The 19690-nt window shown below is 39.1% G+C and overlaps 1 protein-coding gene across 2 annotated transcripts in view; it reads left to right on the top strand.

Moving 5' to 3' along the window:
* Positions 1–19690, top strand: part of ERR (estrogen-related receptor) — a 444389-nt gene that overhangs the window by 210941 nt on the left and 213758 nt on the right. The gene's annotated exons all lie outside the window — the stretch shown is intronic.

Below are 19690 nucleotides of genomic sequence, written 5' to 3' on the forward strand. Positions count from 1 at the left end.
GTCATCTTTACCTATAAACATTTTTAATATGGATCAAATCCTTTAGGAGATCCGGCGTGGTGTCGTCTTGGGTGCCTTGGCGGTACTGAACCCGCGGCCGGACTGCATTCTTAGTCATTACCCGTCCATGACCCGTTTCCAGCACGGTCCGCACATTTGACGACGGTCCAGAACATTATTATTACTACTATTATTATGTTGGGTGATATAAGTTAAATTATTATTATTATTATTATTATTATTATTATTATTATTATTATTATTATTATTATTATTAATATAGATGTTCCGGACCCCACAGCAAGATGCTAGACCGCTACTTGGCGGTAAATTACATGTGCTGCATTGTCATTGTTGACAATGTGACCAGCACCATTGTCGCGCGTAGGCAAGTTTGCGGGATTTCTGGCGATACGAATGACATACTTGCGTGCATTATTGACCTTATTATAGAGGTGAACAATTGGACGGTCGATCTCATTCCCATCCTTTTTTTCAATTTTTTAAAATTTTTATTTATATGCCAGGAGAATCCACTGAAATCTAAGAACGTTCTCCGAAGGAAAAGATGGCTCTTGAAAACGACCCAGAAAAGATTGGAAATGATCGGTTTATGATCAGAATAAGTACATCGAAAATCTACAGCCTGTTTCCAGTCATTCGGCAGGGTCAGGAATGGAATGAATAAAGCCCCTATCTAGCGGCGACAATAGGAATTGTGCCGGCTGCCGAAGCCTGTCGCACTCCTCTGGGGCCATGATTAATGAAATGACAAATGGAATGAAATGATATTGAACAGTGTTGCTGGAATGAATGATGACTTGGAAAACCGGAGTATCCGGAGAAAAACCTGTCCCGCCACCGGTTTGTCCAGCACGAATGTCATATGGAGTGATCGAGATTTGAACCACGGAACCCAGCTGTGAGAGGCCGGCATGCTGCCGTCTGAGCAATGGAGGCTCCTTATAAGTACATTATGAACAGTAAAATCAATTGGTCTCACCTACTTTTACACCCTACCGCCGTTAAGTTTATTTAACCTCCCCCCCCCAAAAAAAAAATAATTAAAAGAGCGTGTTTCTTTATGTTTAATGGAGATTCCAAACACCAATATTCACGTCTATTACCTTCAGTTTTGAGATATAAGTATCCCCATAGAAATAATTAATTTTTTTCACTTCCATTCATACTCTTCCCCCCTCCCCCATGTGAATTTTCCGGCAAATAATATTTGTTTCTTTAATAGTAAAGGATCTTCTAAATACCAATTATCACGACTCTAACTTCTTCAGTTTTTGATTTATGTGTCCTCATGAAAGGAATTCAACTCCTTTTCACTCACGCCCCAAGATGATTCCCCCCCCTCAAAAACGCGTTTTCTTTGTTTTTAAAGGAGATCCAAATAACAATTTTCACGCCTGTAACAACTTTAGTTTTTATTAGATGTAAGTATTCTCATACAATTGAGTCAATTAATTTTTCAATTCTTTCACCTCCCCCCCCCCCCCGTCATTGAATTTTCCAAGAATACGTGTTTCTTTATTTTTAAAGCAGATTCCAAATATCAAATTTCACCTCTGTAACATCTTCATTTTTGAGATATCAGTAGCCTAATTAAGAAATTCAACACCATTTCCAGTCACTTTTACCCCCCTCTCCACCCAAGTGGTATTTCCGAAACCTAAAAACTAAATATACACGTTTCTTTATTTTTAATAGAGATCAAAATACCATTTTACACTTCTGTGACATATTAAGTTTTTTGAGATATGCTGTAGAAATTCTCATTTTAACATTTTATCCCCTTAAGTGGAGTTTCCAAAAACAAATCACCTGTGTTTCTTTACATTTACAGGAGATTCCAAATACCACTTTCTACGTCTGTAACATTTTACCTTTCTCAGATATTCTGTAGATATAGTCTTCAAAAAATTCAACCCCTTTTTGTGACTCCTGTTTAACCGCCATTAACTGGAGGTTTTTTAAAAAAAATGTTTCTTTATTTAGGAGATCCCATATATAACTTTTCAGTTCTGTAATATCTTCAGTTTCTGAGATATATGTATCCTCATTAAAGGCATTCAACACATTATTCACCCTTTTACACCCCTCCTATTGGGATTTACAGAAAACAAAAGATACGTGTTTCTTTATTTCTAAAGAAGATTCTAAATATCAACTTTTACATGTGCAAACTTTTAAAGTTTTGAGATATAGATACACTCATTTTAAAAATCTACCCCCCTTTTCATCCCCCACTATTTGGATTTTCCAAAGCAAAAAAAAAAAAATCTTTATTTTTAAAGGAGATCCCAAATATCAATTTGAAGGTCTGTAATATATTCTGTTTCTGAGATATAAGTATCGTCATTGAAGGCATTCAACCCCTTTGTCACCCCTCGTATTGGGATTTTCCGAAAACAAGAAATATATGTTTCTTTTTTTTTAAAGGAGATTCTAAATACCAATTTTTACATCTGTAAGCTTTTAAAGTTTTAAAAGTTTACCCTCTTTTCACCCCCAATTATTTGGATTAATAGTAATAATAATAATAATAATAATAATAATAATAATAATAATAATAATAATAATAATAATGTTATTTGCTTTACGTCCCACTAACTACTTTTTAAGGTCTTCGGAGACGCCGAGGTGCCGGAATTTAGTCCCGCAGGAGTTCTTTTACGTGCCAGTAAATCTACCGACACGGGGCTCTCGTATTTGAGCACCTTCAAATACCATCGGACTGAGCCAGGATCGAACCTGCCAAGTTGGGGTTAGAAGGCCAGCGCCTTAACCGTCTGAGCCACTCAGCCCGGCAATTATTTGGATTAACCAAAAAAACGAAGAAATATCTGTTTCTTTATTTTTAAAGTAGATCCCAAATACCAATTTTCATGTCTGTAATATCTTCAGGTTCTGAAATATAAGTAGCCTCGTTAGGGCATTCAACCCATTTTTCACCCTTTTCCACCCTTCCTATTGGGATTTTCCGAAAACAAAAAAATACGTGTTTTTATATTTTAAAGGAGATTCTAAATACCATTTTTTACATCTATAAACTTTAAAAGTTTTGAGATATAGATACACTCATTTTAAAATTTCATCCCCTTTTCACCCCCCCTATTAATTGGATTTTCCAAAAACAATACGTGTTTATTTTTAAAGGAGATCCCAAACACCAATTTTCAGGTCTGTAATGTCTACAGTTTCTGAGATATATCCTCATTAAAGGCATTCACCCCTTTTTCACCCCTCCTATTGGGATTTTCTGAAAACCAGAAATACGTGTTTCCTTATTTTTAAAGAAGATTCTAAAAACCAATTTTTACATGTGTAAACTTTTAAAGTTTTGAGATATAGATACACTCATTTAAAATCTCACCCCCCTTTTCACCCCCTTAGCGACGGAATATCCAAAAATCCTCTCTTAGCGAGCAGCGAGCACCTACATCTTAATATGAATGTTTCACCAAAATTTCATTTCTTTACGTCCAGTAGTTTTGGCTCGGCGATGATGAATCTGTCAGTCAGTCAGTCAGTCAGTCAGTCAGTCAGTCAGTCAGTCAGTCAGTCAGTCAGTCAGTCAGGACAAGTTATTTTATATACTCGTATATTCTAATATGCAGTTACCATATATGTCGCTATTCGGTGCGTTTTAGAAGAGATTTTTTGCAAATGTTTTTGTGTCAGTTGTGTGTGATTTGTGTTCGCCTCCTTGGCTGAAAGGTCCGCGTTGAGGTCTTCGGTTCAAAGGGTCCCGGATTCTATCCCGACCGGATCTGGGATTTGAATAGCTTCTGATTTATTCTTCTGGCTCGGGGACTGGGTGCTTGTGTATATCCCAACACTTTCCTCTTCATATTCAGACAACGCACCACACTACCAACCATAACTGAAACACTCAGTAGTGATCACTTCCCTCCATATATATATGGTTGGCGTCAGGAAGGGCAAATGCCCGTAAAACATGGCCAAACCCACATGTGCGACGCAGTTCCCACCCGAAATCTCACAGGTGTGGCAAAAAGCGGTAGGAGAAGACGATTTTTTTGGTGTGATTTGTCAGTTATAGTAAGTGAAATGAATCATGTGAGATATTTACAAACTAGAACTCTAAATTACGAGGACCGATTACTTGCGAAGGAATGAGGTCCACTACGACCCGAATTCTATAATTCACGAGTTTAAGGGGGAAAAAAATATAGGAACTCTAAATGAACATGTACGGATGTGTGGTTTTCAATTAACTGACTCATAATTAACTAACTCGCCGTATTACTAAAAGATCTAAACTATTCTACCCCATCTCTTTTGAACCCCACGAACCGCCACTGCTTGGCATACATCCATCAGGCTGTAAAGCCGTTGTAGGTCCAATTTGTCCCACTCTTCAGTGATGATTCTGCTTGGTCTTGCAGATTACATGGTCCGCCGGACGTCCAGAACGGCTGGTGTTAATCGAAAGTGAAAAATTGTATCATGTAATCTGCTTCTTGGAGTTCGGGTAGGCAATGCATTGAAAGCGCGCCACGTTTACCAAAGTCCATTTTTATGAAGGTATGAAAGCGTCCGAAAACCTACAAAGGGAAGCGCACAGTACTTCAGATAATCTGTCCTTGTGGGGCCTGTAAATTATACAATACTTTCCTTTTTTTTTTTTTCTAGTGGCTTTACGTCTCACCGGCACAGATAGGTCTTATGGTGACGATGGGATAGGAAAGGGCTAAGAATGGGAAGGAAACGGCCGTGGCCTTAATTAAGGTACTGCGACATGCATAAGAAAGCTCCGGTTAACTCTTCTCTCACGGTAAAGTTGTAGGTTGTATTTTTAATTTGAATTCCAGAAGATGCAGTGACGCAATCGAGATATTCCTCCAACTCCTCATAATCGCATATGAATGTGTACGGATAACGCATCGCTTCAAAATTCGATGTAAAAGATTAAGCTATTCCTTAATTCTAAATTCTATCATTGCTTGCAGCTCCAAATAATATATCAACGTGTCTTAAATACTATCATTTATTGATTAAAAAATATGAATTAATAAAAATTTTAAAATGTGAAATAAATTGGTTAAACCATGAAATTGCTTTGGCATTTTGAGTTTGAGGTATTAAATATTCATATACCAATGTCATATTCATCATTCGTTATGTACAATATTTTATAGAAATTAACTAATGTATTACATGTCATCAATAAAAGTAAAATGTGAATTACTTGCAGATAATCGTGGGAAATTCAGTAAAAATCAAACAATTTCTCTTTAAGTTGCACGTTCTTAAGTATTTGATCTATATCCTTTCATGATTTCTTAAGTTCGCGAGTTGTTCCAGATAGTTTTTCCTCATAATCATCTTCGTCGTTTCATAAAATTGTGCTTATCAGAAGCAAGTTAGGTTTCATATAACTTTGTAGCAAACACTGGCTACTATTCATTTAAGTTACTAAATTAACTACTGTTACATTCAACATCAACGTAATCTTCAAATCAAGTCAAATATGTATCAAAAATAACCACAGAAATTCATAACTGCAATGGAAATTCAACCTACAATCTTCTACAATTTAACTAGACATTAGGGAATACCGTTGTCAAGGATTGCAAGTGACTATTATCCAATATAAGGAACAGGAAAGACGCACGAATGTTTAATCGTAACTATCAACATCTATCATAACACATATTTTAGAATATAATCAGGTTGAAAATATGGAATTAAGTGATTAATTTACCCTAACAGGATTTATTTCGACGATTCATTCCTGCGATATCACCATATAAGTGTCACGTCAAGCTGTCTTTAATATTTGATATGGAATCTCCATCAATAACATGCAACTATTGCCCCCAAAAATACATTTGATCCGAGTTTACGCCAATATTGTTCATAACCTCCTCAAAAGATTTCATATTCTTTCACGAAATCATCGTGGCAACATATTCATTCCATTTCTTCATTATTAGTCTCTTATATCGTCATTTCATAAGTCTCTTTCCATTTCATATCATATCTCTTCGAAGTATACCTCGTATTCATTTCAGATATCTCATATCAACGTATAAGTAACTCTTTTCTCATTGAAATGCATCTTCGGATCATGAACTTCACTTACAGCATTAGCATGTCTTCATATTGTTTTGATATCCATATCTAACCTCCTATCAATTACGTGTGACGACATAACCTTCACATATTACAAACATATCCTACATTTATTTTAAAATATTACTGTATTCTGTTTCTAATCATTGCCTTCATATCATGGCAAATTCTGATATGATCATATAACATTATTGAAATAACACTGATATCTACTTAAGTCACTTTCCGTATCGTTTGGATTGTCTAGTTTCTTCCGATTATCAAGTCACTCGCGGTAACTTAACCTACATTGGTTAATTTTGATGATTCAATCGACCTATTCCGTATTCAACAAAATGGAACTCGACTACACATGCTACCTAGCTGTTATGTTTAATGTGATATGAAACTCAACTTCTTTCCTTTAAGCGGTCGGGAACATGTTGGTTTTGGTCGTTGCCTACGTTATAATACAAGGCCTGGAAATAGAGCCAGTAAAATGCTATGGAAGTGGTTACACTGAAGTTCAATGCCGGGCCGCTAGGATCGCTATCTTGCCCCCTGTCTACCAGGCTCGCGCCTTTAAACGTGTTCATTAACTGAGTTGGTTGTGAATGTATTATGTATTTGTCTGATGTTAAGCATTCGCAGTTCCAGTCATGGTTTATTCACAAGAAATTAAAGGTAGTGGAATTTCGTTTCACAAGTTTCCAGTGAATGTTCAGTGTTTGAAACATTATACAGAGGAAGTATTACGCATGAGATACTACTTCAAGCTGATCGAAGTAGGCCTCTGTTCCTAAGTTTTGATCCGAGTTACGTCATAAGAATCGGGCGATCCCAAAATTTGTCACTGGACTTTTTTAAAACTATGCTACCGTGACTGGCAATCATTTGAGAGGCATCTTCAAACTCAGAAATCTTAAATTAGGAAACCAACGAGGAAAATAATTTGCCCAACAGTTTCACGAAAATTAATGTAGCAAGAGCTAAAAATATTGTATTTTCCCCTGAAACAATCTCCGGTTTGTAAAGTATGGAGGTGGTTTTGTCCCGAGAGCATAAAATACAGTTTAAAATAAGCCATTTGTTTTATGGAGCATTTTATTAAATTGTTCAATGCGCATAACGTCTGCAACACCTCACATGGGACATATTGAGGAACGAGAACAAACGAGCATCTTTTAACCGGGCGAGTTGGCCGTACGGTTAGGGGCGCACGGCTGTGAGCTTGCATCCGGGAGATAGTGGGTTCGAATCCCACTGTCGGCAGCCCTGAAGATGGTTTTCCCATTTTGACACCAGGCAAATGCTGGGGCTGTACCTTAATTAAGGCCACGGCCGCTTCCTTCCAACTCCTAGGCCTTTCCTATCCCATCGTCGCCATAATACCTACTTGTGTCGGTGCGATGTAAAGTCACTAGCAAAAAAAAGCATCTTTTAGTACTGAAGATGAACTCCTCAGTTGGTTAATTAATGATTTCCTGTCGTACATTAAGAAACTTAAAATGCATTCAGAGAAAGTAAAGAAGAATCATGAGAGAAATGTATCAGACATAGATCTTGACTACCCAGTCCACTGTGGCCTGCGTAAAATACCTCATAAGTATACATTTGCATTATGCATTGATGAGGAACCTAACGAGCTATGACATCGAGCTCTTCTTCAGCTACCTAAGACGCCAAGCGGAATACAATGACATTATGGTTCGTGTGGCAAAAGAAAAAACAGACTGTAAAGGCTGTTTAGAACATATCTGTTCTCCAGCTACTCAAAGTCCAACATTGTGTCTTATTCGGTTTCAAGATCGAGGAGCCCTCAGATACCGACAATCGTCTGTGGCACTTATGCAGTGAACGACGGAATTTGTCACTTCCGCTACGCAGTACTTGTCCCGAAGAGAGTTACTAAAAGGTGTACGTTTATTTTTTCGAAAGACATGTTCAACAGTGAAATTAAGTGTGGAAAGTGTAAAGGCGACAAACCACCTCTTTTTCTACTATGAAAATTTCTGAGACCTCTGTTAGACAACATTACTTTGAGCCACTCAAGTAGAAGAGAGAAAGTTTTGAAACTTATAAGAAGCCCCTCAGAAGGAAAGTTTTGAAACTTCAATGACATATCCAAGCCAATGCAGCACCGCTCTATAAATAAAGTACTGTCAATACTCGCAAAAACATTCGGTTCTTTTTATTTAGGATATACTTTACTTATTGACATATACGGCCATGCGAATACAAGGGGGCAAGACCGCGACCCTAGCGGCTGAATGGTGAACTACGAAGCAACCCGGTCCCACGAGTGCATTTCAAGGCCTTGTATTATAGAACTCTAAATTACGAGGACCGATTACTTGCGAAGGAATGAGGTTTTGGTCCTCTGTCGGCTGTGGTCAGGCTCCAACCTTCACCGGTTTCCATAGAGTTGTTAACGGGAACCAAATACTTTAATATGACATCATACGTGACGGTTGTGTTCTGTAATCTCCGTGGTGTTTGGTGGGGACTGTAGTACATTGTTGCATCTTCAGTGTTAGGCGCAACAACATGAACTTTTTCTCGTCATATGCACTGCCATCATGATCGTAACTGTTTCCTTATTTCCGCGATACCGTTTTCTTTGACATTTCAAGAATTTATGTGTTGAATCTAATTCCATTACGGGTAATCGCGTGTAAATCGATCCTGCTGAAATGCTTCGAGAACAATGGAATGGCATTTGCCTGGCGTGAAAATAGGAAGCCACGGAAAACCATCTTCAGGGCTGCCGAGAGTGGGATTTGAACTCACTATCTTCCGGATGCAAGCTCACAGCTTCGCGCCGCTAACCGCACGGCCAATTCGCCCGGTACAATCATTTTCAAGTCTTCCTGCACGTTGCCGTCAGTTGGTTAGAAATGAGTTTGTTAGGTAACGTGTGAGTCGTGTACTCGAATTATAAATGCAGAAAGTTCCGTGTGTTGGCTAGTGGTGACATTACATGGATGTGTTCTTCATGAAATGCTTCCATCCACACAGCCGTAGATGTTGGTACTATATTATACTAGCTGATGTACCCGTGCTGCGCTACGGGATTCTCAGAAAGACTGACTTTGTGGATTTCCTAACTAAAGTCAACATAGGTCATTACAAAAACGTTAGTAGGAATGTAGCGATTAAAAGCAATGTTATCATATAACATATTCGATCAAATGAAACACCGCACATTTTCTCACTTTTAACGAACAGAACTACGGCGCCGATCTAACAGTCCAAAGTTCCAGAGCTGGAATGACCAGGCCACAGACAGCCGCGAACACTCCTCTGCCATTGTTCCGTTAAATAAGCACATCGCTCATTCCAACCAGTGCCTCAGAATAGGGATTGAATAGCTCGAATGCTGTGATGAACCAGTGTGTTACGTCCCAGAGTTATCAGAAAATTTCTGAACCAGAGGATTGGCATGCTAAAGAAGAAAGTTTATCTAACTCCCCAGCTACTTCCCGCCAATATTCAGTCAGGCTGTTACACTCGGTACGACCGGGCGACTTGGCCGTGTGATTAGGGGCGCGCAGCTGTGAGCTTGCATCTGGTAGATAGTGGATTCGAACCCCACTGTCGGCAGCCCTGAAGATGGTATTCCTTGGTTTCCCATTTTCACACCAGGCAAATGCTGGGGCTGTACCTTAATTAAGGCCAAGGCCGCTTCCTTCACACTCCTAGCCCTTTCCTATCCTATCGTCGCAATAAGACCTATCTGTTTCGGTGCAATGTAAAGCATTATTTTTTAAAAAAAATACTTGGTACGCAGCAGTAATCCTATCTATCGGAGATGAATCGCAACAGAATACACAAAGCACATAACAACAAACTATGGTCAATGTAATGTTATTGTTGATCAATTTTATTAGCTGTCTATATTGTAGGCCTTCATATTTAGTTTCCTTTCGCCTCTGTGATATTAGGGCATCTTATAAAATTATTTATAGCGTAGACTGTAGTTCCGTATTCTCCGTCTTAACATACCGATTTTCATTAAATTCTGTTTATCTATTTTCTCGTGACTCGGCGCTGATATGGACTTAGTAAGAAATATTCAAATTCATGAATATCTGTGTGATCATAGCCGGTACGGTAACAAATGATCGGAAATTTAATACTATATAACTTTAGTTATGTAGTAGTATGTATCGAGACGACCACTAAGGTAAGGGTGTATCCTGCCCGAAGGCAGGTCTAACCTCCGCAGAGGTATGCCTGAGCCGGAGTTTACGTACGGTAGGGTGGCCAGTTCCTTTCCGCTCCTCCATTCCCTTACTCCCCACCAACAGCGCGTGGCAACCCATCCAAATCTTAACCACGCCCAATGTTGCTTAACTTCGGAGATCTCACGGGATCCGATGTTTCAACACAGCTACGGCCGTTGGCAGAAGACCACGAATAACATAAATATTTGAGAATTAAATTTTAGGACTTCCCCAAACTACTATTTCCTCAGCGTGAATAAAATGATGTATGGCCTAGATTATAGCGAATTATTCCCCAATTTCGCACACCGATTTTAATTAAGATAGGACCACTAATAACATAAATATTTGAGAATTAAATTTTAGGCCTTCCCCTAAACTACCATTTCACTCAGTGTGAATACAATTATTTATGGCCTAGATTATAGCTACTTAATTCCCGACTTTGCATACCGATTTTCATTAAGACACGACCACTAATAAATATTTTAGAATGAAGCTTCAGGCCTTCCCCTGAACTATCATTTGACTCCGCGTGAAAAAAAAAATTATTTACAGCCTAGATTGTAGCGACTTATTCCCCGACTTTGTATACCGGGTACCAATTTTTATTAAATTCTCTTCAGCCGTTTTCTCGTGATGCTTGTACATACATACAGAGTGTCCCTTATAAGGGCAAAACTTTTTTTTTTCACTTATTGAAACGCATACCCCGTTATTGTGTTTATTAGTGTATTAGTTACCCAAGTACAGAATTTCAACTTCCTACATTAATTTTAACCCGTGCCGACGGGGCTTAAAAATTTTAGAAAATAGCTGCTTAAAGGGTGTCTTAAATGTAGTTGTAGATGATCACTCAAAACAATTATTTTAGAGAAATATAAATGAAAAAAGAAATTTATGTAATGCTCTTCTTGTAACTAACAAAAAAATACAATTTTTATAGTTATACATACATACATACATACATACATACATACATACATACATACATACATACATACATTATCATTATAGACTGTTATGCCTTTCAGCGTTCAGTCTGCAAGCCTCTGAGAATTTACTAAACGTCGCCACAATCCTCGATTTGCAACTAGTGTTGTGGCCTCATTTAGTTCTATACCTCTTATCTTTAAATCGTTAGAAACCGAGTCTAACCATTGTCATCTTGGTCTCCCTCTACTTCTCTTACCCTCCATAACAGAGTCCATTATTCTCCTAGGTAACCTATCTTCCTCCATTCGCCTCACATGACCCCACCACCGAAGCCGGTTTATGCGTACAGCTTCATCCATCGAGTCCATTCCTAAATTAGCCTTTATCTCCTCATTCCGAGTACCCTCCTGCCATTGTTCCCACCTGTTTGTACCAGCAATCATTCTCGCCACTTTCATGTCTGTTACTTCTAACTTATGAATAAGATATCCTGAGTCCACCCAGCTTTCGCTCCCGTAAAGCAAAGTTGGTCGGAAAACAGACCGATGTAAAGATAGTTTCGTCTGGGAGCTGACTTCCTTCTTACAGAATACTGCTGATCGCAACTGCGAGCTCATTGCATTATCTTTGCTACACCTTGATTCAATCTCACTATATTACCATCCTGGGAGAACACACAACCTAAATACTTGAAATTATCGACCTGTTCTAGCTTTGTATCACCAATCTGACATTCGATTCTGTTGAATTTCTTACCTACTGACATCAGTTTAGTCTTCGAGAGGCTAATTTTCATGCCATACTCATTGCACCTATTTTCAAGTTCCAAGATATTAGACTGCCGGCTTTCGGCACAGTCTGCCATTAAGACCAAGTCGTCAGCATAGGCCAAACTGCTTACTACATTTCCACCTAACTGAATCCCTCTCTGCCATTTTATACCTTTCAGCAGATGATCCATGTAAACTACGAACAGCAAAGGTGAAAGATTACAGCCTTGTCTAACTCCTGTAAGTACCCTGAACCAAGAACTCATTCTACCATCAATTCTCACTGAAGCCCAATTGTCTACATAAATGCCTTTGATTGATTTTAATAATCTACCTTTAATTCCATAGTCCCCCAGTATGGCGAACATCTTTTCCCTCGGTACCCTGTCATATGCTTTCTCTAGATCTACGAAACATAAACGCAACTGCCTATTCCTCTCGTAGCATTTTTCAATTACCTGTCGCATACTGAAAATCTGATCCTGACAGCCTCTCTGTGGTCTGAAACCACACTGGTTTTCATCCAACTTCCTCTCAACGACTGATCGCAACCTCCCTTCCAGGATGCCAGTGAATACTTTACCTGGTATACTAATCAATGAGATACCTCGATAGTTGTTGCAATCCTTCCTGTTCCCTTGCTTATAGATAGGTGCAATTACTGCTTTTGTCCAATCTGAAGGTACCTTACCAACACTCCACGCTAATTTCACTACTCTATGAAGCCATTTCATCCCTGCCTTCCCACTGTACTTCACCATTTCAGGTCTAATTTCATCTATTCCTGCTGCCTTATGACAATGGATTTTATTTACTATCCTTTCCACTTCCTCATGCATAATTTCACCAACATCATTTTCTTCCTCCCCATGAGCTTGGCTGTTTGCAACACCACCGTGATGATTTCCTTTTACATTGAGAAGATTTTCAAAATATTCCCTCCACCTCTCCAGCGATTCCCTGGGATCAATTATGAGTTCACCTGAATTACTCAAAATACTGTTCATTTCCTTTTTCCCTCCCTTCCTAAGATTCTTTATTACTGTCCAGAAAGGTTTCCCTGCTGCTTGACCTAGCCTTTCCAGGTTATTACCAAAATCTTGCCATGACTTCTTTTTGGATTCAACAACTATTTGTTTCGCTCTGCTTCTTTCATCTACGTACCAATCCCTGTCTGTCTTGGCCCTTGTTTGGAGCCATTTCTGATAAGCCTTCTTTTTACGTTTACAGGCTGCTCTCACTTCATCATTCCACCAAGATGTTCGCCTTTTCCCATCTTTACACACAGTTGTTCCTAGGCATTCCCTTGCTGTTTCTATTACAGCATCCCTGTATGCCACCCATTCACTTTCTATATCCTGAACTTGCTTACTGTCTATTGTTCGAAACTTCTCACTAATCATATCCATGTACTTCTGTCTAATTTCCTCGTCCTGGAGACTTTCTACCCTTATTCTTTTGCAGACAGATTTCACTTTTTCTACCCTAGGCCTAGAGATACTTAGTTCACTACAGATCAGATAGTGGTCTGTATCATAGAAAAATCCGCGAAAAACTCGTACATTCCTAACAGATTTCCTGAATTCAAAGTCTGTTAAGATATAGTCTATTTTGGATCTGGTACCCCTAGCCTCCCATGTGTAGCGGTGAATAGCCTTATGCTTGAAGAATGTATTCGTAACAGCTAAACCCATACTAGCACAGAAGTCCAGCAAACGCTTCCCATTCCCATTAGCTTCCATATCTTCCCCACATTTACCAATCACCCTTTCGTATCCTTCAGTTCTATTCCCAACTCTCGCATTGAAATCGCCCATTAGCACTATTCTATCCTTGCTGTTGACCCTGACCACGATGTCACTCAATGCTTCATAAAACTTGTCAACTTCATCCTCATCTGCACCCTCACATGGTGAATACACGGACACAATTCTTGTCCTAATTCCTCCCACTGACAAATCCACCCACATCATTCGCTCATTTACGTGCCTAACAGAAACTATGTTGCGTGCAATGGTATTCCTGATAAAGAGCTCTACCCCAGACTCTGCCCTTCCCTTTCTAACACCCGTCGAGTACACTTTATAATCTCCTATCTCTTCCTCATTATCTCCCCTTACCCGAATATCACTTACTCCTAGCACATCCAGATGCAACCTCTTTGCTGACTCAGCCAGTTCTACCTTCTTTCTTCCATAAGCCCCATTAATATTGATAACTCCCCATCGAATTCCATTTCGTTCGCCAAGTTGTTTCCAAGGAGTCCCTCGCCTGTCAAATGGGAGTGGGACTCCATTACTCCCATAGGTCCGAGGCTTGCTTAAAGTGTTCTGAGCTCGGTTAATTCATGAAGCAGGATGCTGCCGTACTTGCACATAGTCCAAGTGAGGATCTCTCCTCAAACGGGTTATAGACCACCGGTGAATTGTATAGTCCTAGCCGCCTGAGCACAAGGAGGGCCACGACTCAGAATATGTCCGAGATGCCCACTCCCATTCCATAGCAACTGGTATCCCGACTCTCAGGACCACTTACTAGGCCACTCAGCCGTTGCCCATGGTTCACGAACTAGGACGTGACTACAGTAACCCACAAACATGAACCATTTTTATAGTTATTCATTTGGATATTTCCTCTTCAAAGTCTCTTTTTTACAGTCTGGGTAAATTTTTCTATGTTCTTGCACACAATGTAATAAGAACTGCTTCTGTTCTTCATGTGCGATAATCAAACCATGAAAGTCTGTCATCAGTTTAAGAGCTCTTTCAGCTGTGTCATTAACTGCTTTTAAGGTAGAAACCTTCTTTTTAGCTTCCACAAACGCCACGTTGTCTTTTCATGAAGATACAATTTCTTGAAGGAAACCACTGTCAAGTTTCAGTCGTGAAAATAAATCTTTACTTTTGACAGAAACAAAATCACTCAAAGATTTCCCTGAAACAAGATAAAAAATACTTGTAGTGCCTATAAATAAAACAAATAACTTCTAAATTAAATACCAGATTAAACACTGCTAGTCTACTACGTACCATATAGAGAGCCAGACATCTCTTCTCTCGATGGAACATATCTCTTTCCGGAATCACCAAAGCTTTCTTTTTGTAAGTTTTCTACAATGTTTCCTTTAGTCTGCTCATCAACTTCATTATCAAAAATTGAAATGATGGCTATTTCCTCTGACAAGTACCACAAGTGTTGACTGAACTTGTTTAAAGCCTCATTGGAAATCAACTTGTCAGCTTTCTCGTAATCTTTTAAGGTCTTTAAAAAACAAAAATCTTGATTCGGCGCTTTTATTGCCAAACTATATCCAAGCCAGGTCTTCACGTAAACTGCCACAACGAATAAACAAACATCTTGTAAAGCTTGTTTGTCCTTCGTGCTCATTTTAAACTGGCACTTCAGTAAACACATTTTTAAGGGGTAAATAGCTCTTGCCATCCATCGTGCTTGATGCATTGCACCAGGTGGTCTGATTTTTATTTTATTTTTAATGTCTGCACCCAGAAAAACAATAGCGAGTTGTATGAGCTCGCGATAATCATTCGTACATTTGATTTTGCCAGCTCATTGTAAAAAAAGTCACCAATTCATTAATGTTTGCCTCACAGAGATGTTATTGGACAAAATCAGTGCACGGTTCGATGGCACTAGGATTAATATTCTTCCAGTTGTCTCTAAACTTTTTGAACAGCGGAATATCAGGACTGCTATTGATTTGTTGGATCTTTGATTCAAACACACTTTTGAGCACCAGTTCGTAAATATGATGGCGGCAAGGAAACAGAAACAACTCTCTTTCTAGTTTTTGCTCTAAAAGCACACAAGCTCCGTTCAAGCGTCCTGTATTAGATGCTGTTGTATCACAACACATTATTTGTACCTTATCATCCAGGTTCCAGTCATGAAGGGCGTTTGACACTCCTTTCGCTTGCTCTTTGCCGGAAGAGTTGTCTAACTTCGGCACAGCAAGAAGTTGTTCTTCCTCGTCATATGAAATAATAATTGGTAGGCATTCTTCGTTAGAACTTCTTACGTCCAGAGCAGGTAACAATTTTCCATCCCAATGAACAGTAACTACTTCGGGCACGTTATTCTGAAAATCGGATTTAATGGATCTCGCTCTATCTTTCCTCATTTGTGTTCGAACGCGTTGAATAGAAGATTTGTTGATCGGGTAATTGTCAGAACTAAGACCAAGTGCTTCTACTACAGACTGAATTATATAAACAGAATCTCTGATGCTTAGTTGACATCTGTCTAAAGTTGCTACTAATTTAGATGTGATAAAATCTTTTCTTCCTCTTCTTGTCAACATAGCTTAAGAACTTGCAGATTGAGATGTGGATGGCAAAGATTCTTCCAGGCTTTCTTCAGAGCTTGTGGATTGTTCTTCTACGTCTTCATGTGTATCGAAGTCTGTAAAGTTGCAGATTCCAATGAGCTTGCGGAAGGTATTTGCTTTAGTCTCTTTTTATCTTCTCGAATTTTCTCAGCCTGGCCCTTTCTTCACTATCAGCCAACTTTTTGTCAACATCTGCTAGGTACCCCGGACCTTTTTCGACTTTTATTCTTTCAAGAGCATCAGCATGTGCGATATCGAATAAATTATCTAATTCAAGTTGAAAGTTCTCTTCTCGGCGCCTATGTAAATCCTGAATCTTCTTTTTTTTTTTTTTTCAGTTCTCGCCAGACCTGATAAAGATCCACTAACTTCTTAACACAATTAAGCACAGCTCTGGTAGGTATTCTAGCCTTTTCCCAGAATATATTGCACTCCCGAATGAAAAGTTTTGCGCTTTCAATAACCTCACGTATGTTGAAAAATAGAACTGCTAGAACTTGACGATTAGATGGTAATTTTGCGCCTGTTATTTGGTGATTTACTTCAGCAACCAATAAAATGCTTTTTTTTTATTGCTCCGTAGTTCCACCGACATCTTCGAAATATAAAACAATCCGTGATAGCTACCCGATAAGCGAAAACTAAGTGACAATAACTATGAGAGCGCACCACTCTTGTGAGGCATCTTGTATGGACATGTTTGCGCGCGAGTCGGCACGGGTTGCACTGTTCCAAATAAGGAAAAAAATGTTTTTGGGTGTTTTAGGCCCAAATGAATAAAACAATAACCTATGCATTGCAAAATTAAAACTTAGAAAAATAAGGGACACCCTAACATACATACATACATACATACATACATACATACATACATACATACATACATACATACACACAGACAGACAGACAGACAGACAGACAGACAGACAGACAGAAATTACGGAAAATTAAAAAGTGCATTTCCTTGTTACTGTGGACACGACTGATACAGAAATACCATCCTTTTTAAATTCTGAGCAATGCACAGACAAAACTCGTATTTTATATATTATATAGATGTAAGTAATACTGATAATCGCTAGAAAATGTATGGGGAGAGATATTTAGAAATAAATTGACCGTTACGTCGTCATAAGAAAAGTTTATGTAGACTTAGGACACAGCCTATTTACCTAATAAGAACCGCTCTCAGTAATGAAGGGAATTCAAATATGACTCACAAAAGACAGGCTATTTATCGCGAACGGAGGAAGTTTCCTAAAATTCCTACTTCGTGTGTTTAACGCGCACACAGTTTTTACCACATCTACTACTAACTCTTGCCCATGCACTGTTTAACAAGCCAGCGTACAGAATTTATGACCACAATTTCTCATTATTTTGTCTGTGATTAGCAGTTTACAATCATAAGTTTATAAAAGAGGGAAGGCAAATTTTCATGCTTTCCGTAGTGCATTTACAAAGTACTTTCATCGTTATTTTGAAGTGCTTTTGATTGAAAAACACAACTGTTTGCGCTTTCAATGCGCAGCAGTTCAATAGATAAGATATTCTGCGGCCGTCAGAAAATTATTATTCAGCATCGTGTTATTGGCCTTAGGGTTCCTCAGAGTCGAAGTCGCAGAAACAGCCACCGGCTGCATTTGTAGCCCCAGGGGAGGCGAGTTCTCAACATAACTTGCATTCACGTTTATGGGCGCGGTTGTGTCCCATTTGCGATCAGTCCCATCACAGCAAAATTTGTCCCATTTGCGATCACTGTAAAATTATCAGCAGCCTATCAGGGTTTTCCAACGTCCATGCAGCAGGGGACTGCTATAGGGCGTACTCCACACAACCGCGTGGTAAGGATTCTCCCACTATCGGCAGCCCTGAAGATGGTTTTTCGTGGTTTCCCATTTTCACACCAGGCAAATGCTGGGGCTGTACCTTATTTAAGGCCGCGGCCGCTTCCTTCCAACTCCTAGGCCTTTCCTATCCCATCGTCGCCATAAGACCTATCTGTGTCGGTGCGACGTAAAGCCCCTAGCAAAAAAAAAAAAAAGATTCTCCCAACCTGTCCCCCTTCTCTTGAACGTCTTTTGATTTAATATTAGTCTATAGTTTTTAAAATACTGTAATTATTCTAGCTGTAGACATCCATCGTTGATGTACTGTAGCTTTTGTTGTTATCTGCTCGCTTACTTATGCAGGTCATTGAGACGAAGAGAGGCAAGCCTTGTGCTTTATATAATGGCTACTCGTACAGAAATGTACGGAAAAGTCATGGATGTTTGGTGACATGGGTATTTTTTACCGCTGGCTTTACGTTGCACCGACACAGATAGGAATTATGGCAACAATGAGATAGGAAAGGGCTAGGAGTGGGAAGGAAACCGCCGTGACCTTAATTAAGGTACGGCACCAGCATTTGCTTGTTGTGACGATAGGTAACCACGGAAAACCATCCTTAGAGCTGCCGACAAGGGGCTTCGAACCCACTATTTCCCGAGTGCAATCACATATTGTTGCGCTATCATTATAGAATTATCATTTCTTCAACTTATTTTAATCTAAACATTTTAACATAAAGTTCCGGAATCTTGTTCATCTAATCTGAGCGTACAGACAAAAATTATCATTTTATTTATATAGGTGAAAGTAGACTTAAGTGGCCGCGCGTTTTCACGCGTTATGGCTATGGAACCAAGCCCTGCATTCAGGAAACACGTGGGTTCGACCTCTCCGTCGGCTGTTCTCATAAGGTTTTCTGTGGTTTAATATTTTAATTTCCAGTTAAATGCCGGGACAGTTCCTATCCATAGGCCAGAGCTGAGTCCTCCCACCACCTTACCCAATTTCATTCGCCATAACACATTTCATCTTCATTAGCTTCTCAACTGAGGTTGGTGCCAGGAAGGGCATTTGGCCGTAGAGACATGCCGTATGAATTAATCTCATCTCATCTCCAACTCCATATCAAGAAACGAGACTAAAATGTAGACATACGTACATACATATAGATGAAAGTAGGCTAATTATATTTTGAGCAGCTGTTTACATAGCGTGTTAGTATGGATATGTGAACAGTTTGAGCATTATTTAAGCAGTAATTTAATAGTGCACCCTATTGTATAAGAAAGTGTAGGTTGACTGCTAAGTTTGGGATGAGCTACAATTGCTTCAAAAATGGTAGCACTGCCGAAGAAACAAAGTGTTACGGCAAAATTCTTTGTTTTGAATTTGGAAAGTGTAAAATTCAACGATTTTAATACGCCCATCTTTTGGCCTACTTCTTAAAGCTCGTTTAACCACCTTTACACCCACAACCATTCTGTAACTCT

This window comes from Anabrus simplex, chromosome 1 (assembly GCF_040414725.1).
Source record: "Anabrus simplex isolate iqAnaSimp1 chromosome 1, ASM4041472v1, whole genome shotgun sequence".
Taxonomy (NCBI): domain Eukaryota; kingdom Metazoa; phylum Arthropoda; class Insecta; order Orthoptera; family Tettigoniidae; genus Anabrus; species Anabrus simplex.